The following is a 23,156-nucleotide window of genomic DNA, read 5'->3' on the forward strand; positions in this document are numbered from 1 at the left end:
TAGAATCTAGTAGTTATCCCTATTAAATTGCATCCTATTTCTTCCAGACCATTTCTTCAATTTGTCAAAATCATTTTGAGAGAGATAGAGAGATTGCCAAGGTTCCCTGCAAAACATGGAGAGCAGCAAAACAGCCCTGAATTCCAGCCTGAACCTTGCCAAGCTGACTGCTCCCCTCGGTTTACGTCTGTCTCACTTCACTCTGCAACACTTGAAAGCAAAATGTGGCCCCTGTGGGGGACATTTGCACCAGCTAATACACAGGTTGCCTCTTCAAAGCGTGCAGATGTGCAAATCATGTACCGAGCTATGATTTCAGAACCGCTGCCCCTGCTGCTCTCTCTGTATGCAAACATCAGCTGATGCTAAGTCCTCACTTGCTATTCTAACAACCTGGGAGCTGCAAGCAAAAGCAAAGACTCCAAAACTGGACATAAGACTTCAGAAATAACTGCTTAAACTGGCTACTAAAATGCCAGCAGGGCTCTACTGAACGGGTTACCTGGCAGCATGCCTGCCCATGTCGTCTGCTGGTGCTTCTCATAATGGGTTCCCCCTCCTGATGCTATTTCTTAGTCAGGGGAGACTTTCAGCGTGGATCATCTGTGAAATGTTTGCCTTGAACTTCCTTTGGATCCAGCACAGAGCAGCATCTGATTGAAAGGCTGTATTTAAGGATGGCACTGAACTTCATTAGCTGCGTGCTGACAGCTTCATGGACACCTTCAATAAGAAAAGCAATCGGGCTCCGAGCATTAGGATACCTTGTGCATAGCAACAAGCCAGCTGGCTCCAGAAACCGTTTCCTCAAGCAGACTTCATCAAAAAATGAAATGAGAAAATAAGTAGACATGACTAGGTGGGGAATTCTCCTGCCCTTGTGCTCCAAGGGGTGTATATCCAAATTAATAGGCCTTTTTTGCCGCTAATGACTCAGTGAAGATGTGGGAGACAAGGGCCACATCGTCAGCTCATGCAAAGCAGTAACTGGGGATACAAGAGAATAACATCAGCCATGCCCAAAGCCTGGTTCAAAAGTCATCCCAGCGGGAAGATCTCTGCTAATGCCACATCCCCCAGCACTGGGAATTCTGTGCTTCTCTCTCAGGTTTGGAAACTGCTTGGAGAAATGCAGGACTGAGGTTGGCAGAGGAGGAGAGAAAGAATGAGAGCTGCACAAGGATAAAACACAGTGTGATGGAATCAGTGGGCTGAAAGGACCAAGGGGACACACAAAAGTGTGCACAGGGAAAGAGAAGATTGATGGAAGGGTGTGAGAGAGGAAGCAGAAACAAGTGATACAAAGCTTTCATGTCAGACTCCTCCACGAGGGCAGATTTATCGTCCTTCCTTCTCTGGAAAATTCATTCAGCATTTGTGCATCCCTCTCCCCCCTGGCAACATGCTCTAGGAGTGAAACATAACTCATGGCCTTGTGTTCTCCTCCCTAAACAGCTACAGAACAACACAGCATCCTGCAACCCAGCTCTGCTCCCTGTCTTATGGGCAGTGATCACCATGGCTGGGTGCTGAGTGCACCCTGGAGCCAGGAGCCATTCCTTGTAGAGCTGCAGGACAGGAGGCAGGAACTGCACTCGCAGCACAGGTCGGTGTGAGATCTGACCCATGGAGAGCAGCACTGATGTCACCCTGGAAGGAGGGAGGAGGCTCCAGGAGCAGGACGTGCTCTCTGCTTAGCACGGATAATTTATCTATCACTCAAGCTAAAGAAAATTGAAGCAGCCTGTACCAATAGTGCTTAGTTTGCTGATGAAATGGCTATGGGAAGAGATAAGAAATAAGGCCTGGAAACTTCAAGGAAGCCATGAGGACAACACAGAAGTGGAGACCAGCCGAAATAAAGCCAAATGCATGTTTGTAAGCCGATAAGACTTCTTTCAGCAGCTGATAGCCAGAGGTATCAACAAGGTAGACAGATTAAATTCCTACAGGCATTAATTAAAAGAAATTTGATGAGGAGAGAAATTAGGCCCAGACACAGAGCACAAATAACTGCTATTTTCCCTCTTCAGAGGATGTTTAGCTCCGAAGTGCTGTGAGGGAAGAAAGTTTGTGGATGTCAAGGTGTGAGATGCAGATGGGAGATGAATCCGTGGTGGTGAAACAGTGCTGCAGAAAGATGAGAAGGGAGGGATGGTACAGCCAAGACTCGTGTGATGCTCAAGTGCTTCGGCTTTGCAGCAGGAGCACGGAGCCCAGGAGCACATTATAATGCAGCTGCCATGTGCTACACATTAAGCACCAACTTGGAAGTTCACGCGAGTGAAATGTCAGCTCGGAGGTTGATTTCATTCACCTGACATTCCTGTTAATAACAATGCCTAATTAGAAAGGCTTTTAAGCATCCGTTACATTAATTTAACGTGAAAATCTTATGGAGCTTTATTGGAATTTTTTTCCCCTGTAAAATTAACCCTGCAGGCTTGTTACACATGTTTTCATTAGGGACTGTGAGCAGTGGGGATATTTGATGAATTAGAATCAGCCCCTCAGTCTTTGAGCTTAACTTTGCTTTGTACTCCAAGTTCTTTTATGCTGATCAAGCCCTGATTTGATTTTTTCCCCTCTATTAGTTTTAATATGTGCTGCAGACTCCTCACGCTGTGGTTGTGGGCTAGAAATCCAAACTCACAGCCACCAGTTTCCATGTGAGGTGGGACACAAGCCCATGGCTCAGAGCCCTTCCTACCAGCTGGCGTCTCACTCTGTTCTGCAGCCCAGCTCTGCTCGGCCGAGCGCTCACCATTCACAGCTTCCCTTCGTGCTCCCAGCTGCCAAACCTCCTTTAAGGGAGCTGACAAGCCACGACAGCACTGCCCTGGTGTTCTTTTCCTTTCTATGGGGGATAGATGCCATTACAGCCAGAAGTGAGACTTCCACCGCCGAGAGACAAAGTGCTGCAGCAGGAGATAAAGCATCAGCCTCTTTTGCTGGGAAGGGAAGAGCGGGGCTGTTAGAGATCACACAGCAGAGGAAGGGCCCAGCAGTCCTAATGGGCTCCGCATCACACAGATCGCTCACGCTCCTGCCACGGTCTCACAGTGCCGGTAATTACGCACGGCTTGGGCAGGTGCCTGTGGGACAACTCTAAAGCAAGTCCACTTTGAAAGCTCTGCTGTACCCTGAGAGCCCAGGCCTTTGAAGAACAGCCTGGGTTATTTCTAGCACTGGGATTCATTAAACCACGTTTTCATGTTAAAGTCTGGACCTCCGTTGAACCTCACAGCTTGCTGGGACACTGAAAATGCTAGAATGATTTTAATGATGGATCCTCTCAGGGATTTGAAGGAGAAAAGTTGGAGGAACAGGAACAAATACTTGACTGGCATAAATCTATGGAATTGTTTGACATCCAGTGGAAATCTGACACGAAGCTGACTCTGCTGCCACACACACCGTGCGACTGAAATTGAACCTAAATGGTAAAAGAATCGCATTGTCACAGTGATGGAAGAGAATGTCCCCATCACCTGGTTCTCTGCCTGCTCACCACAGGATGGTTTCCATCCTAATGTTTTATTCTACTGCCGCCGTAGATTCCCCACATCTACAGACCCCCCATGAACTACTCTATTGCCAATGCAACACATGTAAGAATACCTTCCTGGTACCCACTGAGATTTCTCCTCTTGTTCAGACTCTCCCTCGAGCCACTGAACACGGATATTATCCATCCGTGGTATTTATTCCATTTCAATATGCAGACGCTCACCACGTCCCTCCTCATTGTCACTTTGCCAAGCTGGTTGTAATTAGATTTTTTAATCTTTTCTCATTAATCAAACCTTTGAACTCCTCCTACCCCCAATTATTTGTGTTGCTCTTTCTCACACATCCCCAGCTTGTCAATACCCATCTGGTAATGAGGTGTGCCGAGCTCAATGCTGTCTCACGCTGTCTCACGGTGACCCCATCCCTCTCTGCATGCAGTGCCACCAATCCCATGCAGTGCAGCACGTCCCATCTCCACCCCAACACAACCCCAGACCCCCTCTGGGCACCATCCATGGCTGTGCCAGAGATGCTGCAGATCTCCTCCAGCCCAGCGCCCTTCTTGCTGCCCATCACACAGCTCAGGGTATTAACTCAGAACTCTGCAGTAAATGGATGTACAAGGATAGGAACGAAAGGCACGCAGAGATCTGCTAAGCGAGTTTAGCTCCTCTGTGCACTATTGCATTGGCATTGCCTGAGAAACTAGTTCAGTTTGCTCCCTTCTGAGAATTCGTTTCAGGAAGCCTGTCCTGCCTCATTTCCTGGGCTTTCCAAAGCTGTATCCTTTGAAGAACAGGCTCCTCAACTCCCCTCTCTGGAACCACCACTCTCTGCTATACAGCTTCTCCCCGATCCTTCCCCAATGCTCAATACTTGCTGCCCCAGGGTAATACCTGCACAACTGCTCTGTGCAGGAGTAGGTCTGGGCTAAGGATCATCATGCCTGCTGTTTAGACCGAGGCAGAAATACCACCTGAGCAAGATCTACTTGTGACCTCCTATAAGGAGGCTTTCAGAACCTGCTAAAAAAAATCCTGATCCACTTCTAGGCCACTCTCCCAGTTTGCCTGACCAAGGCTGGAAGGTCTGGAGCACAGTCACACCAGGGAAACAGGGGCTGTATGTAAAAGGAGAAGGACTGGTAAGGAAAGATTGCTGTTTGAGCAGCTTTGGAGTCTAGAGTTGGGTGAAGAGCACTGAAAGTGGGGCTGGGTTGAGCTTCCGTGTCACTTACATCCTTCTGATGGCACTGTCTCCCATCCCTGCTGCGGATGCTCTATGTTAGAGGCTGAATCTCACCACCTGATCTGACAACGCTTTATCTCAGCAGCTCAGCCAAGCAAGAGAACTCAACACAGGTGACAAAGGCAGAAATGTGCCTGCTAATTGCGTGCGTGCTGCTTTTCCATAGCTTGGCAGGGCCTGAAAAGTGAAGGACTAAAAAAAGCTTGAACCTAAAAAAACCCTGACCTACAAATTGCCTAACATGTCTTCAGTCATTTTGGAAGGGGAGAAAGGCTGTTTCTGCACATTTCCCCAAAATCAGGGAAGAGAGGAGGTGCAGGGGCATGTCAGAGGCTCTGAGATGAGACAGTAGGAACAACCCGGAGGCTGAGCTTCTCCTATGGGACTCGTTTAAATATCAGAGCTAAAATGCACCTACCAGTTCCCTGCCTGTCAAACAGGGCGCTGATCCTGCCTTATTTCCCAGAAGCAGTGCAAGGATAAATCCACTTAGGAAAGGAGGAGGCAGCAGAACCTCCCACTCACCAGGAGGTGGGAGGACATCCTTCCCCAGGGCTCCCAGAGCACCCCAGGGACTGCAAGGCTGGGGTGGAGAGAGACAAAAGGTGACTCAGTGCTGGTGGAGGGGCTGAAGGTCAGCAGGGACGGACCCTGGGATCATGGATGGGGATTTGTGCAGTGAGAAGCTCAGTGCTATGCGAGCAGCTCCTGTGCTTGGCAGCCAGCACAGCAGCAGCCCCAACCTGGTGTTGTGAGGCCCGTCTTCTCACAGCAGGCAGTGAAGGGATTTACATCAGAGTGTGCCTATGTTAACTTTGCTTCATTGGCTCCTGACAAGATATGATATTTCTGATTAAGCAGCTTCCCAGGAAGGAGCTGCTGCCTTATAGCTCGCACTCTCTCTGACCCCATGCAATCTCATTAGTGGTCTTCTTCAACACCACCCAACCACAGCCCAAATTCCTCTTCTCCTTGTTGCCCCCAGCAAGCTCTGTAGCTCTGCATTGTGGCGCTGCTGCATCACCCCGCTGCCTCCCAGCCCCATCACTCCTGTGCTCTGCGTTCTCTCCAGACACATCCCTGGCTCAGTCCTTCTCTTCCTTCTTCCCTTATCAATCTTTGATCTGCCTTTTCAGTTTCTCCTTATCTCAAACCATCTGTCTCTTTTCTTTGTGCTTTCCCTTTTCCCTTCTGTGCTGACCAGCCCAGCGCAGACAGATAAATCTCTCCAGCCAAGGAGACCACGTCCTCCATATATATTTGTGCGACAGTCAGATGCTACAGCAACAAAGATCAAATCAGCAGCCAGCTCGACGGAGAGATTCAATAAAAGCAAAGAGTTATATTGATAGGAACAAGGCAAATGGATAGTTTTGATTTTAGGAGATTATTGACTGCTCAATAGAGGCAAAAAAAAAGGCTTCCCAGCAGCACGGCTTAGAGAACAACTCTTCGTGATGCAACACGGCCAAAGAGAGGAGTGAAATATGAGACAGGGAGCAATTTGTGGCATGTCTGACAGCCCCATCATCTGTGTGAGGGATGGCCCTCCCTGCCGGAGGGACCGTGCAGCGCACGGGAGGAAGAATGAGCTCTGCACCAGCTCAGCATGAAGCACAGCACTGTGCAGAGCCGTGCACTCCCACAAACCTCCCCCTATTTGTGTGAGCATCAAGCGAAGCCTCCTCATCCCTTGGAAGCATCCCATCAGCATAGGTATGGCTGGCATGAACAGCTATACAGGGTGCAGCTTCTCTTCCATCTGACTCTAAGTGCTGTGTGCCCAACACGTATCAGTGCTCGGCCTGAGTGCATCCTGCTGCCCCCCAGCCCATTTAATGCCTCACCTGCAGAACTGCAGACGTGCCCATGCTTCTGGAGGAATGTGGGTCAGGGCAAGAAATCATTTTTTGTTATGGTTCTTTACCACCAAAACCGCTCGGTGCAGCTAACTCTGCATTCCCTCCGTGATCACATTTGGCACACAGATTACTTCCTTATAATCCTGCTGTAAGAGAGGAACAAACTCAGACGCAAAGCCCAGGCAGCAGGAGGGGCTGGGTTGCCCACACACACCTCCCTGGAGGGGGCTCACACACACAGGGAAAACTGGGGCCTCCTGAGCACAGCCAGCAAACAGCAGGAGAGGCTTCAAATCTGTGCTGTGTTTCCAACCAGAGCTGGGCACCTCAGCACTGCCTGGCAGGAGGATGCACGTTGACCTCCAGCAGCTCACCCAGCCCTGAACACAGGCAACCAGAAGAGAGGAGTGAGGATCAAATCGTTTCCCCTCCCCTGCCCTGGCAGCCACCAGGAGCTGCAGCATTTAGGGAGTATTAAGTAAACAGAACTGACAAGGGGTTGCTAAAGCATCTCTCTGAGAGCCTGAGACACTGCAGACAGGGTCAAAAGCAACGCGGAGCCATCTAGCACATCAAACGGGATTAATTGAAGCACCAGCAGGCTGAAAAGCTGGGGAGCGAATATAGGGTGTGAGGGATTTTCAGTGCCCTCTGCTAAATATTGGCCAATTAGCACTCAGCCAAGGAAACAGGGAACCCTAAGTGCTAAATAACAAGAGTGTGAGAACAGTGGGGACAAGGAGGAACAGAGAGAGACTCTGAGCAGCATCTATGTCAATAATAGAAGGGGAAAAGCACCATGAAATCATTTCTTCTGCATTATAGGAAAGGAAGAAAATCTTTCATACAAACACACTAATGGGCTACGCGGGGATCTGAAGGAGGATTGCTGAGGTATTAGAGCAAGTTGCATTAGGGGGAAAGAAAAAAAAAAGAGCAAGAGAAGAAACAGGGTTTTCAAGGAGATTTCCTCCCAATCGATTAAGTGAGGAGCGTAAAGGGGCAGCATTCCACGGGGACGGAACTGTAATTGGCCCACGCAGTCCCGACAGAGAAAAGCACTCAGCAGGTGTGCAGGATGGCAGGCACGAGGCTGCCATGCTCCCTGCACTCAGACCAGAAGGGCCCTCAGAGAGGAAAGTTTCTTTGGTGTTAATCCTCTGCATAAACTTACAAAGCCTCCCTTATCCCTCTATAAATCGCTGCTACTGCAGGGCCCGTAAAGCAGCAGCAATGCCCCAGCAATGCGTGCAGTGTGGGTGCAGCAGGGTCCCACAGCAATATACCAGCAGGTCTGCAGGGATCCCCGTCTGTGTGCGCTCAGCACATTGCTGCCATGCCCAGCAGCGAGGTCTCAGCACAAGGGTATCAGGATTAGGGCTTAATTTTGGCAGCTCTGGCTCTAAATCCCCCAGGACTGACTGTGAAGGAAGCGCTATGTTGACATGCACTACTTTTGGTTGTGTTTCAGTCAGGTATTCACAACACAGGTGATAAAAGGTTCGTAAATGATGGATGGGTGTTCCCATGAATGACTAATCGATGCTTACAGATTACTACAAAGCCCAAACAGTCACTAGGTTGCTTATAATATTTCATAATACCTTCTCCTAACATGCTTATAATCACCTGTTAAGTTATGCTTCCCATGTCTATAATACCTATTAATCATTTATTAATCTTTTATAAGCCATTCGCAAATGAAAGCACAATATAAACCGTGACATCCTTTTCCTTCTGCCATCCGCAATCTCCACTTGCTGGGGGCTTAGGGAGGAATCAGCCAAGAAACGACATGACTTGAGCCCACAATGGAGCCTCTGTCACAGTGCTGGGCCGGGGTCATTCTCCCCTTTGTTGGGATTTCAGGTGCAGATGGGGACGGCGAGGCAGCGGACAGCTTAGAGGTTCAGATGGTGCCAAGGAGTTGCTCAGAAATAATGAAACAGTCACGCACACAAAAGCGTCAGAAAGAAAATCCTTACAGAGAGAAGAAGGAGGAATTAACTTCAGGAGTTAAGGCAGCCGTGGGCAGAGAAAGGTATTGAACCTGGCTTCACGTGGCTCCCCATGCACAGATTTTCCAGGGTCTCACAATATGGTTGAGGTCCCAAAGGCTTCCTGCTCTCCAACAGGACACTAATTTAGGTCTTTCTCTTCTGCCCATTGCCATCAAACAAACAGGAATTTCTCTTCAGCCCTCTCAAATTCATTTGAAGAGCAGTAGGTTCTAAAAGTGTGCATCTGTGGGGTGTGCAAAGCAGGCACACACATACACCGAGCCGATTTAAAGCTCTCCTTCCTTGGGGTGAAGCCTCCAGCCCTTCCGCTCCCATAGGACAACGCTCTCCAAGCACTGCAAGTGGCCACCAAATCCTGTTACTTCCTGCAGGGCAGCACAGAGGGTTTGTCAAGCACGTGTTGTCATTTGTCGCTCCTTCGGGATGCAGAAGATGCCCTAATTGACTTGCATTAATCTCATCCCCTCGTCTCATTCATGCTCTGCTCCCTTCTGTGCCTCCTGGAGGCATCTGTCTGCAGCAGCACGTCATGTCAGCAGGGAGGGAATCTGAGTGAGTCGAAATTCAAATAAATAAATAAATAGAAATAATAAAGCACAAACCCCCCCTGATCAGCATGCCTGTCATTTTAGCAGCATTTAAAGGCATTAAAACGGGATCTGCGCACCGACTTTAATTAAATGAGCCAATTGAAAGTTCTTGCCGAGTATTAGTTTAAGGAAAAAAAACACACTTATTTTGGAGCTTACGCAGATTGAATCTGTAGTGCCTTGTGGGAAACGCGGAGCTTTTTGTTGGAAGACTCAGTTTGGAAATGGATGGAGGCGATCTGAATTTGGTTTCATTACCAGCGAGCGTCAAGCGCAATCACAGACAGAAGAAGTCTCTTGGCTGGTTCCCAGGTTACAATATCCATTCCAAATTGATCTGTTCTTCAAAAGTACTGCTGAAACGTATCCGACCGTCAGCGCCCAGGGGCAGATGACTCATATTTGCCCACTGAAGAGGCATTCCAAGTCCCAGAAAAGAGCGATTACGGTATTAAACCTGAGAAGGTGCTTTGTGTCGGGTATCACCCTTTGATCTCAGCTCTCACTTTGGGGATGCGGGGCCAGCTGCGATGTGATTACTGAAATGGAGCTCCTGGAACACGCAGCGAAGCCCATCATTTATTCTGGCCTTTTCTTATCCATGTAACGCTGCAATCAAGAATTAGTTGAATAGCAGAACAATTGATTCGAAACTATTTCTGTAAATCAAACCACCAATTGCAGCTCGCTGTCCATCTCGCCTGGAGATGTATTGCATCCCTGGCAGCTGCTGGAGTCCCACAAGGTGCTGTGCTATGCAGGGAGTTGAAATAAGCACGATGCTGTAACCCAGTGAAACTGCCCTGCCTCTGTGTTTTCTGCCTTTGATACATAATGAAACTGGTTATTATTTTTCAGCTGTAGATTTGGAGATCTGGGTGTGTTTTCTTAACAGGAAATTTAACAAGCCTTTAAATACAGAAGTCGTTCCAAACTGGTAAGTGAAAATGTTTCGCTTCATGAATATCAGATGATTTCATTTATTATTTCTTTTCCTGATGTTTCATTTCCATTCTGCTCCGAAAAGAATCATTTGGGGTTTTCAGCATGGATCAACCACCTGCCTGCAGGCCTCACCACATGAATGCAGCTTGTTTGGGACACTCTGATTTTGTAGCTGATCTTGAAGTTGGTCCTGCCTGCCCTGCTCTCCTAGCACTGTTTCCAGCCTCTGTATAGCTTTGCCTGATTCAAATTGGACACCCAGAGGTTACAGAGCTCTGCTGCTCCTAATTAATCACCTCCTGAGCTGACTCGTCTCTGCTGCTCCGGAGATCATTTAACGAGTGTGGCTCATTTAGCCAATATGCTGCACAGCACCAGCAGAGCAGCTGTCCAAACACCTCCTCTGAGCACACCTCAGGTGCAGCAATCAAGGAATTGCCTACCTGAATTGTTCAGAACACTTCATTTGATTCTCTCCCAGAGTAAAATACATTAGGAACATCCCAAGGTACATCAGGAAGATCCCAAACTAAAGCCACAAAGTTCACTGAAACACAACCAGATTCCATCAGCTCTTGGGTGTTTGCCCGAGAAACCAAGATGTGCCAGGAAATGGCATCATATGAAATTCTTTAACGTGCAGATGAAGAAGTCAAGCTGCTTTTCAACTGCCACAGCTTTCTGGCACCAAGAGCTGGGCAGTGACATTGCAGAGAAGCTCTTCTGGACAAGCACCACCTCAATCACCTCTTCTGACAGAGAAGGCCTGTGCAATCTGCTCTAGAAAATGCTGCTTTAGAAAATGAGCAATGTGGAGAGTTGCACAAAAACATGGGCATCCTCTACACTGCTTTATGTGCTCAATAATGCACCACTGGGGCTGACCCAGCTCCAGCCATGCCGGAAGAGTCCAATGTGTTCTCAAAATCTAACCAGTTTGGTCTCACATTACCAGCACAGCCAATAAGGAAATGACACACCAGATAAAGAATTAGAGAATGAAGAAGGTTATGCAAAAGAAACCCAGGGTAAGCACATTAAGACTGCGTATTTGTGTCCTCCCTCTCTGATCTTCACCTCTCTCTCAATCCTTTCTTCTTTGCTCCTCTTTTCCCTGCCTAAACCTCATCAGAGACAAATCCTCACGCTGCCAGAAGGGGAGTTATCTGTACTCCATTGTCTGCTGATCCCTCTGGGGAAAAGGCAACTTCAAGGCAAGTCTAAACCCAGGCACAGCTCCCTTGATCCCACCTCTACTGTCTGGGTTAGTCCTCCAACCAGCTCAGCATATTTCTTTCAACTACTTACAGCTGATAAATGGTTTCTCTGCTTACCATGGGTGAGTGAACACCAACTGCTCATCCCAGACCCAAAGAAAACGTGCAGAGAAACCATAAGATTGTGTACTGACCTTTCAGACAATATGCATGCCAGTAAATACCAGACAGCCTCTCGAATATTAAGCAAGCCACAGCCAGCCCTGCATTTCATATTACCCCAAAGTCCTTCAGACCGCATCTTCAATTCAGCCCTGCATGTGTAACGACCTACCTTATCTCACACTCTGCTCTGAAACTTGGGGGGCTGCCTGGCCCTGATGCAGTGACTCTCAAAGCAGCCTCCCACCATGTGCCATGGTGTGGATGTCAGCTCAGAGTGAGCACCTCACTGCTGGTCACTCTCTGCCCTGTCCGTGTGCAGCAAGGAATGCATAAATGGAGGCAGGGCCAGCCCTGGGACACACAAGATGCTCCTGAGAAAAACCAAAGCAAGCAGCATCCAGCGCAGCTCTCAGCTCCCTCCACGTGCCAATTAGATTTCCTCCACCAATTTGTACGGAGAAAGACGAAGAGGAAATGCCAGATGCTGCTGGGCACACAGCGCAGACTCGATGCGTTGTTTAAAGCACTAATAACTCCCTTCCTGCTGAAAGAGGGAAAAGACTTTCTCTTAATCCTTTCTTGCATCAGTAATCAGAGAGAGGAGCAGATGGTGCCAGAAGTACAGTAATATGCCCATTAAAATAACCTCAGTTGCTGATGAGTTAGCACCAGAGCCCATGCAGCAAACACCTTTATGAGAGCCCAGCTCCAGCAGAAAGCAGCGGCTCATGCCATGAGACAGGAAATAAGAACTTGCTAGCAATGACCTAGTTAAATTTCACCAATAACACCAGAGCTCTCACACATAAACTCCTGGCTAACAGATGTGCTCAGCACCATTTATCCTCCAGGTACATGTAATCAACGTGCACGTCCCATTCTCCCTTCACCAACACCAGCCCAAGATCTGGTGACACTGCAGTGCCCAGACAGGCGATGAGGCTCCCAGCTGAGCTGTGAGCATCCCCAGCACCGCTGCTGGTTATTGCAGAGTCCATTCGTTCCTGCAGAGGAACAGGCAGATGGAGAAGATGCCTTCCAATGACAAATTTCTCTTCTGCACTTCTCAGCATAAGGTCTGTGTACAGGCCACCTTCTTTCAACCATACACAAGTCATGTTTTTAATATAGTTTACTTGCAGGTTTTTGTCTGACTGCATCTGTCCGGATTGCTGTTCTTCTAAAGGGGTCACCTGAGCTTTTTCCTACCTGTTTTCTATGGCAATTATGAAGTACAAGTGTCAGCCACCACCATACAGCTGACATTTTAACCTTGCATGGCCAGACCTATCATCTGGTGCTGGACACATGGTAATGATGCTTAAACCACATCACTGATCTCAACTGTGATGGACACTGAGAACCAGCAGTGCTCTGGTCTATATGGTTTGCTATTCAAGGTTTCATTTACAGCAGAAGTGCTGCCATCTCCCAAAGCAGTACTTGGAAAGCAGAGTCCTACAGTCCAGGTAACAGCATGCTCTTTTCTTTTTTCTTTCTCTGACCTCATAAATCTTCCTGGCAAGATTTCCATCCAAATAGATGTGCTCCTACAAACATTTATGCCAAGTCACACTTATGTCAGGCGGTGTTTTTCAACAGAGAAGCACTGCATCCAAAGCGACGCATCAGCTCCAGCTCTGTGCCTCTAGAAGGGTGAACGTTTCGTTATCATTAATTAACTCTTTATATGACATGACATTCATTTCATTATCTCACTGAATGTCACTGTCCAATTAGCTCATCCCCATGGAACGGGACCTAATTAACCAAGATAAGTAAACTGAACTCTACCAACCTTCTTCCCTTGCAAATAAGTTGCCAGCGTGTAAGTGCTCAGCAACAACCACCTCATTAAAGCTTGAATAAAGATTCCTTCTCCTTTTCTTGGCTTTCTTTTTAAAGACATTTCTAACCCTTCTATTTCCATTTTGCTTGCCACAACATCTCAAAGCTCCGTAGGTTCAGAAAAGGCTTCCTTCCAGCATCAGCTGTATGGAAGTGGTCATAAATAATGATAGCTCTCCTTCTGTGGCTAATGGACACTGATTAGCACTTGAGGCAGTGGAAGCTTTCCACTGGCTGAAGAACAAGGAGTGCTGGCCCAAAGTCGTGCTTATAATGCAGGTGATGCCCCACTCACTTGCTGGATAGACTCTCAAGTACTTCCCTTCCCAGATCAGCTGAATTCAGCTGCAAAAGAACAAGCAGGAGGATCCCTTTCAGCCCACAGTCTGCCCCCCTGAGAGCCTGAACTGGTTGAGCACGTTAAAAATCTGCCAACATACCTCCTTGTTCTCATTATGCCTTTCCTCATTGCATTTTTCAGCTTTTTCAGCAGCAAAGGACCCCCTCTGCCCCCATTGAACAGCAGATCGGGAGCAGAGCTGTGTCCCTACCTGTCCCTGTCCCTGCTCTGGTGCACGCTGTCAGGAACAAGGCTGGAGCCCACCCTGGCATCCCCACCCATGCAACTACAAAGGATGGAGGGAAGATGAATAGCTCTCCCCAGGTTGATGCAATGCACAGGCCTTCACTTGCAAACAGGTTATTTTCTTTGATTTTTTTTTTCTCAGGTAGCGTGCCAGGGGCTATATTTTACACGGTACCTGATTTGAAACACAGAGATGAAGGTTCGTGAGATGAAAGGGAAGCATTAATCTCACTTGTTCCCTCCGCATCACAATAAATTTCATCCCTTGATTGCTTTTGCTCTTGGCTAGAGGTCAGCATTTTCAGGGAGGAAGCTTCCCAAAGAAGACATTGTACTGGAGAACCAACACACCACTGCCCACACCACATCCTGCCCTGCAGTGCCTGGGTCCCAGCAAGTCTTCCACAACGCAAAGCTGCAGATCCCAAATATCCCATCATTACAACTGGCTTTGCATGGAATGATACTGCAGCCCATGAGTGCTGCTACGTAGCAATGACTAGCAGTGACCCAGCAGTGCTAGATGTGAACGCTGCATCTGGGAAGGGGAGCAATGGGAGGTGGTACCCATTTCTACCCATTTCCCTCTGAGTTCCATTTATAAACAGTTATTCTGTTGTATTTTCGCTCCTGGTGGGAAGCACGGAGCCATCCCTGATGACAAAAAGAATGTGTGTAATGGCTGTCAGCATCACTGGGAAGGTAGGGTCAGTGTGATCAGATCTCTACATATGTTATTTCTTTGTTCTTCAGCTTAATGGGGCGTTCCACTTTATTATTGTATTTTTTTTAATTTTTTTTAATTTTATAAGACATGTTTCATTAAATCTGAATTATGGCAATTCGGGGAAAGAAATTAGCCATTAAAATTACAATGAAAACATCTTATAAAAAGAGCTGTCAACTGCCATTTCTGCTCTGCTGGGTGAGGGAATAAGGAGAGAGAAACAGCATCTTGGAGCAGGAACGGTGCCTGCCAAAGCGGGATCTGCCTGCCAGGGCTCTGAAAGGAGCTGGTGCTGGGGGGAACTGACTGAGATTTTTCCATCTAAAGGTCTATTTCAGGTCTTTTAAGAGAATAAAGAGAAAAGGGGATCGCTGTCCTGCATTCATGTTTGGTCTCACCTCCTTCTGACCAGCTGGGTAGCAGAAATGAGTGGGCACCTTCTTGGATTTCCCTCCTGTAAAGCCCTGGTGAGGATCTCAAAGCACAGCTGATGTGTGGAACCAACCCTACCTTGGTGCTCATTGTGAGGGATGTAGGGCTGTGCTGGAAGACAAGCAAAGGCCTGGGCTGATCAGGAGCCAGAAGCAAGGAGTGCCCCAAGAGCCTCATTTAGGAAGGTTGTGCATTTTCCTTTGCAACTGATGGTACTTCTTGTGGTCACAATGAGCTTGCAGCACCGAGCCCAGGCTCAGGCATCCCCATACACAGCTTTGTCTCTTCTGCAGCAACAACATTCTCAGCGGAGGAAAGAGATTTGTTAGAAATAAAAGTGGAAAGAAAAACAAAAGCTCTTAAGCTCACTCATTCATGGTCATGCGAGCTCAAAAGCTCCAAGTCCAACTGCTGCACAATTCCTGCCTTAAACTCTCTGAACCCTCTAAGTAAAACAGCGCAGCATCTCCCTGTGCTTTTCAGCAATGCAGCAAAGGTATTGGCTGGAGAGAAAAATCTGCAAGGGAATAAAGGTCAGTTCTGCTGAAATGAAATAGATTTTGAGACTGCATGTCAATTAGACACACACAAAAGAAACTGATAAAGTTAATCCACTAAACTGGAAAGCGGTGATAAAACAGTCCTGCAGGATATAAAGAAAAGAAAGAGGGGAAGGACTGGTAAACAGAAAGGGAAGTGAGGAAAAGAATAAGAGAAGGTGCAGAAGAAGAAACAGCGACTAAAAGAGGAGACGGGGATAACTGTGATAGTAATTCCTGGAAAGATAAAAGCAAACAAAATGAGATCCAGATGCAAAGCAGAACCTCAATAATCCACAGCACAAAGCTCTGCTGTGCCAAACGAAGCACCAGCAGCTGTCAGGCCAATGTCACTGTGAGCCTGGGGTCCCGGCTTCAGTGATCCAGTGCTCTAACAGGCTGCCCAGGGCAGAAACAGGCAGATCCAGTGCTTCAGGCAGCACTTCCACCCATGGATCCATGCAATTAGCCATAGGACACATTAAAGAGCAGTTCCTGCAGAGCTCAAGGAAGGCTGAACCTCAAAGACGCCACTGAGGACACCAGAAACCCAGTTCTAATGGAGATGTCTGAGCTGGAACCTGGAAATCTGCCTCTGTCTTTTCTGCTGGTGCCTCCCTCTGACGCATGGATAACACTTGTTAGAGCATCTCAGCCACCTTGTCTTCCAATTCTTTGATTCTTTTAAGTGAAAATGACGCACTCAGGCTCTAGCAGCACTTAGTCCTTGAAAGTCTGTCTCACAGTGGTAACTGCCTTTGTCCATTTGATCACCAATAAGCAATAAAATTCAGTGGCAGTTTACGTGCACTGGAGAAATACGCCTGTAAAAGTCCCATTATCATTTATTGGATGTTTTTACTTCCTTCTGTGGGTGAAGAAGAGTGGAAATGGTTCTGCATAATGTACACACAGTGGATGTGGGGCATGGTGAGAGCTCAGCCCTGTGTGGGGAGATGTGCCTTGCATAGAATTGATGCAAACAAAACTGAGTGGCCACAACAAGCTCTCCATCATTTCTTAGAGACGAGTCTTGTCCAGGAATTGTAGTGGTCTGGTCCTCCAGCCTGGATTCTATCCTTGATTTGGGAATGCTTCTGGACACGGAATGTGCTGGCTGGAGGTATGGATCATCCAGCATATGGACAGCCCGTGCCTTTCCAATTCTATTTTAATGTTTCAATTGTTACTTTGCTGCAGGGCATTTCCTGGGTTTAATGAACATCAGGTGGGCCTTCTGCCTGATGGTTCGTTAGTGCCTTCCAACAGAGAAAGCGCCATGCTGAAGTCATGATTAATTTCTTACATGCGCCACTGAAGGATTTCCATATGGAGAGGTAGTCAGCTGAGGTGACCCTGAAAACATGGAGCCTCACATCAAACACCGAATGGATGACATATGAAAGAGCATCAGGGAACTTGGTACCAGCAGCCCAGTGCCTCTGATTCGGCTTCAAGGACAGAATGGAGGCTTTGTGTGGCCTATGCTCTCCTCTGACATTTGCGGACCATGCCAGCAGCCATCACTCTGAACTGAGTTCCTCAGAGATCTCTCCATGGACACAGCAGTGAGAATCCTGGGGACGTCACTGTGTGAATAAGGAGATGATATGTTTCTATCTGGCTCAGGCTCTGTGACAACACCATACAGAACAGTAACATTGGGAATTCTCCCCACATCCTGACCAGCCCAAAAAGAGAAGCAGGAGGATGAACCCTCAGGACATCACAGGCTCTGCAGTGTTGACTTGCTCTTCTTTCCTTTTTTCTTTCTCTCCTTTTTCCTCTCCTGTTCGTCCATCTTTTAATAATAAATAAAGGCACTCTCTTGCTCGATCAACACCTCGACTCCATTCCAAGTCCTAATTCGGAGGGATTGGGATCGATATAACGAACTGCAGGCAGCTTCAGCTTGCAACAGTCATCTGTGATGCGAGAGCTGAGGGACACAGACTTCCTCACTGAGTCGTTAAGTGTGGATTTCCAGTGCAGGAAAAAGAGGGAGATTATAACACTTCACTGCAAGAGGCAAACATCTCTCTGAGTGGCTCATTAAGAGAAAAGAAGGGCAATTAAAGCCGGAATCAAAGAACTGCAATACTAATGTTATAAATCTATGTGCAAAGCGGTTCTCTAGCCTCACTCTCACATTCTCATGCGCCAGGTTTCTGTTCTGCCCCATCTCCTTTAAAAGGAGAAGTAGGAACAGGCTGATTAATAAGGCTACAGAAAAACAGAGAACAACCTCCAGAGAAAGCGATACATTTTATTTAAACTCATTTCCATATCCCCCCCCAAATGAATTTTTACACTGATCTTTTCCCCTTTTTCTCATTTATTGCCTTAAATTGCAACTTTCTGCTTTCAAAACAACTCCTTCCCATTTCCCCCCTCTCCTTTCTGTTAAGGGTGTAAGCAGCCGGGAAGGCTCCCCCAGCAATGGAAGGGTTCAGTTTGAATTTTCTCATCCAAACCTGACAGGTGCTTATCTGATTATTGTCCCTGGCCATGAGCATCCTTTGGGGCAGGGAAGGAGCTGTGCTGCCGCAGGAGGGGGTTCACAGCTCCCTGAATCATGTCTGCACAAAGCTATGGGTGCTGGATGGCCCAGAAAACGTGGAGGAGAACACAGCTTCTATTTCTCCCTGGAGAGACACGCTGCAAAATTACAAATGCCAATGCTTTGCCTTGCTTCTGTACCTCACAGACAGAAGAACACACACACTTACTGCTGCACTTATTAGCTGTCATCCACACACAGTGTCGTGGTGTGCAGGCAGGCAGCACAGTGAGTCCTGCTCACAGCACCAGGCATCCCCCAGCCTGACCCAGCAGGGCACGAGCAGATCCAGCTGTGCTGGCTGCCCCAGTGCTGGTGTGGGACACCCCTCTATCTGCAAACCTGCTTCTGCAAGTGCTGCTCTGGCATGGCAGCACCTCACAGAGAATCAGACAACGCTGACATCTGGAATCCAGCCTTAATTTAAGATGCATATATTGAATGCAAAAGCATGACCCATTATTTACTAAGTCGGGCCATGTTAATAAAGATAATACATAATTATTCCTGAAATAGTTCAATGCAAAGGTTCCCTGAGCTATAAACATATCACATTTCTCCTTCCCCTCTTTGATGTCCTAATTACAAGTATCACCGTCCATCTGAGTTAGAACTAGATTAAGGCCCTGCTTGCATTTAAAGCAGCTGTTAGCACTGCTTAATAGTGAGACATGACTAATTGGCCATCTCGTTGTGATGAATGAAGCTGAGATGCGAGGCAGCGCATGAAAATTACATATGATTATTGCCAACAATTAGATTGAAGACAAACCCCGTGTACACCCGGATGCACTGAGGTTGATCTGAATCCCACCAACAGCACTGAGCACTACAGGAGAGGGGTTCAGGCTGCAGCAGGCAGCTGTGTGCCATGTTTGTCCCTGGGTGGGACGTGTGTGTCACTGCAGGTGTGAAAGGAGCTGTTTGTCACACTGCAGTCAGTTCCATCCCCACTATCTCCCTACCCTGTTATTTCCAAGGCTGCTTCCATCTCTGCAGCCCTTATGGGCAGAGCTCAGCTGTCCATCCAGCCCCAGCAGTGGCTGTATGATGCCGGGCTGTGCTCACCTCCAAGGTTCCAAAGGCTTTTTGCTGTGAGATGCTCACAACACATGTACCTCTCTCACTGGAGCACATGCTGTGCAATGAATTGCTAACAGGAATATTTTCCCTTCTCACCTCCTCGCTCTGCCCCTCCAAACTGAGCAGCAGCACTTCCTCCCCTGTCTCTCTTGGCTTACTGATACAAATCTCCCTTGGTTGAAAGGTGAAGAAGCTGCTAGTGAAGCTATGAAAAGACTTTGTTCTCCCTCAGCCCCACTGCTGGGACACTGGTGACTGCAGATACCTGCAGCCAGGCAGGGGCTGGGATGGCCACTCCAGCACTATCTGTTCCCAACATGAGAACAGTAAAATCTTCTGGGGAAATTGCTGAGCTGACCCTTAGCTGAAGCATTTGGCCAGGCCAGTCTGGGGTGTGTGATAAGAACCCAAAGCCTGAATGCTGACCTACTCCAGCAGTTCACAAAGAGCAGTTACCAAAGCACATCACAGGAGGTAAATGTTTCCATTGCAGGAGTCTTAATGCTCTCTGTTGCTCGGTCCACCCAGAGCGTGCAACCTGGAATTTCCCAAGTAAAATTGCAGAGACTTGGCTGAGTTCTTTCCAAACTGTTATTAGGAGATAAGAAGTGAACTTTTGCTGAAGGACATCCTCCCTGCTGATGGTTTCTGACATCTCTTCACAGCAAGCCCAGAGTTCAGAAAGGAGTGAGGGACAAGATCATCATTCTTATCATCCCTCCTGCTAATACCACCCACAGGAGAAAGAGTCTGGGGTTGAGAAATCAATAGGTGAGTCCATTAAACATTTCACATCACACAACCACTGGTGGAACGAGGCCTGAGATGCTGGGACTGTCCTGGTGCTCTCCCTCACCCCCACCTCACTCTGCTCCAGGCTGAGGTTGCACATCTGAGCACAGGCTGATGGGGTCTGTGTTGTTCTCTTGTGCTGAACGTTGCTCCATCTTGGATGCTCTGAGCTTGTGCCTCGAGGTTTTAGCAGTGCTGTCAGCATTGCAGGGATGCCTACGCTCCAGCCTGAGGCAACAAGCTTGTTGTGACCTCCCAGAGGTGATTTACAGAGGGCAGAGATACAGCAGTCTCTTGTGCTCTCAGTCTTTAGTTCTGTGTGGGGTAATTTTCACTACTGTCTGCAAGTGGGAAAGAAAAGTGATTGTGATGTCAGTGTCCCTAGGGTCTGCTACAGCCCGTGCTAGATGCCAGCCTATGTGAGATCCACTTAACAGTCCTCTGTTGTCTGCAAATACACAAAGCTCCAGAATTATCCTATTGACAAACTGAAATCTTAAGAAAGCCCTTGTTCCATACAGTCCTGTGCTGTGCTGCCTGGCATTCAGTGCATCCCCAAGATGTGAGGAAGCGCCCGTGTTTGCAGGGTGGGGGTGGGAAGAAACGAGCTTACCCATGGAATGATTGCCAATTGTACCTTTTATTTCACACATTTAGCCACTGAGATGAAACAAAACTGCGTAGAAAACTAATTTCATCTGCTGCACAATACCATTATTGCCATAATCTAGTATAAAAGGGTGAACTTCACAGCACTGGTAAATACATTAGGAAAGAGTCATTTGAGAGCCTACCTCAACAGCTGAACCTACACAGAGGCCCCAGCTATTGCTAAGCTGCCCACACTTCCTCAAACATCAATGCCTTCCTCCTGCTATGATCTAAAACCTTGGGCTCAGAGTTACCTGAGGAATAACAGGACACCTGAGCGCACCGTTCCTTTTTTCCCTTTTCTTGACTTGAAATATTTGTCTTTCCACCTCACCTGTAGCCCAGAACTGTGTCTTAGAACAGCGGCCAGGAACTTGCAGGAAGACAACAAAGAAACCCTCATCTGTGCCTGCATCCACCACCTCTTGCCTTGGCAGTGCTGGGAAGATGAGTTCAGTGCATCTCCTCTGCTGTGCGGCACCCCAGGGCTCTCGCTCTGTTTGTACAACTGTAGTGCGGTGGGGAAAGCACTGTCAAAAGGTGCCTGCAGCTGAAACCATGCTTGTAATTAGTTGTAGCCCATGGCTCCCCGGCTCCACAGCTCAGCAGCTGTCAGCTCAGCGCCAGCATCAACTTCTGTGCCACACAGCCCTTCTGCCAGGACAGGATCCAGGGCTCCATAACATGGACCCAGTGGGACAGAAGGCACACGCTGCTTTAACCAAGCACTACATCACTCCTTGTTGCTTCAAATGAGATGGGAATAGTTTCTTCCAAGCCACCAACCTCAGTCACTTGCCACATGGTGCTGTATTAATGCCTTCTTCAGTACTTTTTATGTGCTCTGTGGAAGCACAGGGCCCTTTGGGGACTGCAGCACAGTGAATGCCACTGGGTCTCACTCCTCTGCCTTGGCTGAGCGCTGTCTCTTGTTAATCTTGTGCTGGAGATGATCTCGGAAGTAGCAATCATGCAAAAATCGACTTTATGTTTGAAGGACAAATGCAAAGTCTCTCTTACTCTCCTTTTATAACACACACTCCATCATACCTGACACAGCCACTCCTGTCAAATATTGTAGTTTAAATAGCTCTGTTGGTAAATAATAAATGGAAGACCGTACGTTTGGATACCCTGACACCCAGGAGAGAGGAGGGCACCCTGGATTTATGGTTACAATGCTTAATGTCGCTTTTTTGTCCCAAGCAAAATATTGGTGCTGTTCACAAAGGTGAACCCTGTAAATCAATAAAGACATCCTTGGTAAAATCTGATTTTCAGCAGAGAAAGATTTTAGTTATATTGTTAAGAGGGACAGGGGGGGGGAAGCTGTTCTATCCAAAAATAAGAGAAGAGCACAGAATGGAAGGATGTGTCTTCTGTTCTAATGCCAGGCAATTGAAAAAGTCTCCTGGCCTGGAATATCTTCCCACAGGTTGTCAAAGCCTCCGTGCTGTCCAGCCATAGTAATGTGCACGGAAAAGCACCAGTATCTCAATGGAGTGCCCACACTCTGCTTTCCTCTCCTCAGGAGGAAGACAGCTGGTCCACGGGAGAGCCCAGGATCTGCCCTTGGCACCAGAGGGAAGCATCTCACAACTGAACCTTCCCACCCAGATTCCACCTACCAGGGAAGGATGTCCCTCCCTGCTTGGAGGAGGAAAACAGGAACGTAAACCCAGATATCAGCATGTGATAACACAGGGAGCTGAGGTCATTAACAAACCCATCCTAGAAACTAGTGGGAGAGCTTCTAATTGTACTCCTACAGCTTGTTTATGTCGGGCTTCACTGCTTGCTTCTTTGAACCTCCTTGATTTTGAAGGCTGGTTTGCAGTGTTTTTTTGTTGTTGTTTGTCTGGTAGGCTATGTACTGCAATTTACTCTGTATCACAGAAAACAGAGAAATATCTCTGAAAGAAAGACAACTCATGCAAGGAATAACTCAGGCGTACGTCCCATCCTGCAGAGAACAATGCTCGTGCCATCACAGCGGAGCCTGCTCAGATCTGTAACAAGGCTGCTGGAAAACAAGAACAACTTTGGATGAGTTATAGAAACAAAAGCCAAACCCTCTGATCAAAGAATCGAATTAGAGACAAGAAGGAAAGACAGGACTGGCTGGCAGTCAACCAGATGCCCTGCGGGACTTGGAAAACACAGTTTCATTTCTCTTTGCTTCAGCTCCCCATCTGTACGATGGCTATTAGCCACCTCATCTGGTTAGACAGCAGGGGACTGGGGTCAGGGCAGTGTCTGAGTGTGGACTGTCTGTGAGTTCTTATTGAAGCCTTTTCTCCTCTGGACCTCTTTCCCCCATGGGACACACAGAGGACATGGGGCTGTGGGCCTTTTCTCTTTGCAAAATTTAAAGTCC

The sequence above is a fragment of the Coturnix japonica genome, chromosome 22 (assembly GCF_054131305.1).
Source record: "Coturnix japonica strain WE chromosome 22, WE-NBRP24, whole genome shotgun sequence".
Taxonomy (NCBI): Eukaryota; Metazoa; Chordata; class Aves; order Galliformes; family Phasianidae; genus Coturnix; species Coturnix japonica.